We start from the raw sequence: 5,184 nt of genomic DNA on the forward strand, positions 1-5,184 counted from the left end.
CACATATTGAAATATTCTCCAATCACTTCTGATTTTTGTCTACATGTCTAGCAGTATATCAGAAATATATAACTTCTACATAGCTCAGTTTTCTTAACAGTAAATTGAGCGAAAAATAATCTAATTTAAGTGATTGAAGAAGTTATATGTGAGTTAACTATAATGGTAAATATGAGATCAATGGACCTATGATTATTAATTTAATTACATGCATATTCCCTTAAATTAAGGGCACAAAGTCCCCATAATATTAATAACAAAACTGGCAAATAAGAATTGGTAACATTATTTACTATTATTATTATTATCATTGAGTTTATAATTTGTTAAAACATTTTTTTCTTTTCCTTCCTTCTAATCCTCCAAAAAACCAATTTGTATTCTCTTTCAAATTCATGGTCTCTTATTTTTTGATCAATTGTTATTTCACACATATATAAACACATTTATGTGTATACATAGACGTATATGTATACATATATTCATAAGTATAACCTGTTCTAATATTTGGGTATTTGAACACCAAACTCAGTATTCCCTCCGGTCTCAGAATTGGATGTCTATGGCAAGTGAGAATCTGACTGTAAAAAAATTTAACTCAAGGATGTTACCTCTGCCTCTTCTTTATTTTTTCATGCAAAGGGAAAAATGAAGTGAACGGGGTGCAGGGGAAAGGAAGAAGAAGGGGAAGAATAAGGAAATAAAAGAAAGAGAGAAAGGGAAAGAAGTAGAAGAAGTGTAAGGAGAATAAGGGGTCATCTCCACAAGGTTTGTATCTTTCACAGACATAGCTGGGAAATTGTATATCAAAATCACAAAAATAGCAGGTAAAACCTGACAAAGCAGCAGTCTCAAACAGGTAGTCCGAATTAGAATGAGCCAGCATTTAAGGAAAATACCTGACTTTCCAAACCATTAGAAAAAGTTATTAAACATCCCTGAATCCTGGATTCACCCATTCTCACTAGGTAATCTCTTCTCTGATAGCCAGTTTTGGGGATGCCCAGATCCGTTTGTTAGCAAAGGTGGGGCATGCTGCCTTCCTGCTCAGTGTCTGTCTTCCATAGAAATTTCTATGTGGTCTGTTAGTAGGTAATTTTGTGGGGTTGATACTATGTAAATTTGACTGTTGGAAAAAAGTGAATGTTATAGTTCTAAGGCCTCATGGTGAGGGGAATGGAGCAATGTCATCCCACTGCCCATGCAAAAGTTACACTGCTGAAGTATTTTGGGAATGAATCCTATTTTGAAGGGAAGAATCATGGCTTCACAAGGTTTTTGCAGATATGACAGTGACTTTTCAAAAGACAAGTGTTTCTGCAACTCTGCAAAATGGGTGCCCCACAAGTTGTACACTTCTGAGTCTTCCTTTATGAATCTGTCAGCGATGTATCTTCTCTATAGTGTTGTGGGCTCCAACATTCTATCTGTATAATGTTACTTGTGTGTATGTTTTCAGGACTGGATGTTTGGCACTGGACAACCAATTTGAGTGGTGTTCCTTTAGTCAGACTATTTCTCTCACTCCTATCTTTCAGTGGCCTATAGTTCGTATGACAGTTGAGGACTTGCAGGCTTTTCTTTATCCAGTTTGACATGATCATTAATGTTATCCTTGTTCAACTCATGTTGCGCTTGTCATGTTGATGAGATCTTATGGATGTAGCTTCTGACATTGCTAGCAGATTCTCACAGCAGATTCCCAGATTCTTGGGCTCTTACAATTCTACTTCTCCTCTTCTGAAATGCTCTGTGGACCTTATTTCAGAGAGAAAGATAAATGTCGAAGAAGGTTATAGGACGTTATACGGGAATAGCAGGATATGAAGTGATCTGATAATCAAAATGGGGAAACTGAGTACATTTAGGGAAGTAAATATAGGAGAAGAAGGGTGGTAGGTAAAATAGTATGAAGTATACATTAAAAAGACAAGAGGAATCATTCTATAAACTATTTACACAAAAATCTATAATGTAAGTGTTTGCAAGTATAAATGTACATATAAACGTTTTAATAAACTTTTAAAATCTTGTTTATGATGTTCCCTCCAAAATCCACTTAACAAAACCCCATTTTAAGACAAGAGAAACCAGGCGGTGGTGGCGCACGCCTTTAATCCCAGCACTCAGGAGGCAGAGGCAGGCGGATCTCTGTGAGTTCGAAGACAGCCTGGTCTACAAGAGCTAGTTCCAGGACAGAAACCAAAAAGCTACGGAGAAACCCTGTCTCGAAAAATCCCCACCCCCCCAAAAAAAAGACATGTGAAACCTCTTTTAAGTTGTTAATCTGCACTGGCTAAGACTCTCTCAAAACACACAGCACACTGCTGTCGAATTTGGTGGAGTAAGACATGATTTTAAATAATATTTTTATTAAATGTTTGATTTTTTATATATATGCAATGTAGTTTCTTCATATTCATACCCCACCATATCTCTCCAAATGTTCCTAGGACTATTCATCTGATCTCCCTCTTAGATTCATGTCTTTTACTGATGTTATTAATAATCCTAAATTCAATTAGTGATTTCTCTTAAAAGTAATACTCATGCTCAGTCTACTTTTGAGCCTTTTTAGATCACGTATTAGATGTATAGTTAATAATCTAGGAAATATATTGGTGTATCTAAAACTATGCTTCACAGGACACAATACATTTCATCATTCTTTAATAAGAAAAGGAATTATTTTTATACATTTCATCCTCTAATAAATCTATTATAATGTTATAAAATAATCATGAAATAACCAGAAAAAAAGATATTTCATAGAGCAAGGAACATGGCTGAGGTATTTATTTGATGCTTATTGTTAAATAAAAGCTGGAACATCAACAAAGTTCCTGGGAAAACAGAGAAAAGGAAATCAAGAATAAAACATTAAGAAAAAAGAAAAACTGAGAATTATTGTGAAAGTAGTCAGTAGGGAAGGAGTAAGATAAACATATGAGTAACAGACTGTGAATGTTGTATTCATGTGTTTTTAAGAATAATTGTATATACATACATATATGCGTGTGTGTATTAATAATTAATGAAAAAAGCCATGTATTCATAAAAGAAGGCATGTATTACAGGGTATTGAGGGAGGAAAAGAAGGGGAGAAAAGATAAAATTATATTAAAATCTCAGAAAATAAAAATAATTAAATGAAGAACCAGTCTTTATAAACCCATGAGACTTTGTTAGTGATGCAATTGTCAGACCACAGCACAACTAATTGTGAGGATGTTCTGAAAACAGCAGTTCCTTTTAGGTAGGAGTTCTATGTGGGTCATACATGCGATCACTGTAGGGATGATTATGGGAATCTTAAGTTTTGTTAATGATTGACAGTACCTGTACTCAAGATGCAAGTCTTTATTTTCCTTCTACATCCTTAGTGCAACAAAGGAGATATCCATGACTGGAGAACTGGAATTTCCAACAAGCAATGCATTTTCCCCATTGATATCAGCTCCAGCATTTCTTTTGTAAATCTTAATAATATCCTCTTATGCCTTCAGTATTTAGTGGTGAGAAATGTTTGGCAGTGACATTTTCACTGTTTGCGTTGGGATGAGCTCTTACACGGGCATATATTACATGCTTGAAAAGAAAAGCTTCCATAAACATTTTGACATTTGATTGAGTTGACTAAATTTAAAACTATGACTTATTAAAATAACCTCTGGAGCCAGATTTCTCTTTAAATGCAGTGTTAAGAAATCTGTGGTTATAACTGCCAATGTTCCTTCTAGATGGATAACACATACTTCTTATGATGATTACCAGAAATCTCTATTATATCCTCTCTCTCCCTCCCTCCCTCCTGCTCACTCCCTACTTCTTTCTCCTTCTCTTTTTGTGTGTGTTTTTCCACAATGAACATTGATTATTGTACTGTTAATAATCAAAATAGAGAAGAATAAGTTGTTAGTAAACATTGACTATAGTACTGTAAAAATAATTCAAAAACACTCCTGAATTTTTTATCCCCATATTATTATGTAAGTTTGAGTTGTTTATGAATAAGGTATACATCTGTGCTCCCTGAATCCAAACATTTTAGAAACCAACAGAGTGGAGAGTCCAAAAAGAATTGTTCAGGATTCTCTTTTGCCTCAGACACAATGCCTTTCAGAATACTTACCGTTTGACTTCGTTTTATCATGTATTTCTCAATTTTCTTGGAGAGCTAGTATGTACATTTTCTACAACTTAGGTAAGTGGAAAGCTAATTGGAAGCCATCTCTAATATAAAATCTACCATTAGTATGCAAACTATTTCACAAAAATGTTTGCACACACATTGCTTATGAAGTTCATATACAATAAGTCATTTGAACAGATAATCCTTCAGCTACACTTGATTTGGACAGGACATAGAAATATTTTCTTCGTTACTAACAGAAAATTATTACAGATTTATGAAGGACAGTGGTTTTATCTGCTAAGTACTAAAACTGCTAAGTTTTCTTTCAAACAACAGGTAATACCATTCCTGAAAATAATATCAAAATGCCCCCCAAACCTCCTTGTTACCTAGCCTCTATTGGTCTGTGGATTATAGCATGATTATCCTTTTCTTAATCGCTAATGACGACTAATAAGTTAGTACATAACATGTTTGCATTCTGTGTTCAGGATAAGCTACTCGGGATGATTTTTTTTCATTTTCCACCTATTTGAAAAGAAGAGATTGTTTTGCAGCTATACTGTGGACAGGTGGGGATGAGACCAGGAGAAATAAGGCAGAGGAGGGGGCTATGGACTAAGAATGTATGGGGGAGAGATGGCTGACAAGTGTAAAAACAATGTCAAAATTATAAAAATTAATTCAAACATGTCACAAATTTATACTTAAAAATAAAGTGATTACAATAAAAAACTATCTAAAGTTTCAGAAAATATATGTAGGATTGCAAAACTGAATCTGGATGTACACTTTAGAATAATGTTCATAAAGACAGGAATTGTGGTGTGTTCTCACTTATGTTATAATAGGATTTGTGTACTGGCTTTTGGTGATCCTCCAATCCTTGGATCTATAATTTAATATAAAGCCCTTCATTTGTGATTAGCATGACCCTAATTACATTTTAAACAACAGTGTAGAGCTACAATTTAGAAAATATTATCCTCATAGTAGGATAATATTTAAAAATAACTTTTTTAAATCCGAGTCACGACACCAAAAAAAAA

This window comes from Microtus ochrogaster, unplaced genomic scaffold (assembly GCF_000317375.1).
Source record: "Microtus ochrogaster isolate Prairie Vole_2 unplaced genomic scaffold, MicOch1.0 UNK6, whole genome shotgun sequence".
Lineage (NCBI taxonomy): Eukaryota > Metazoa > Chordata > Mammalia > Rodentia > Cricetidae > Microtus > Microtus ochrogaster.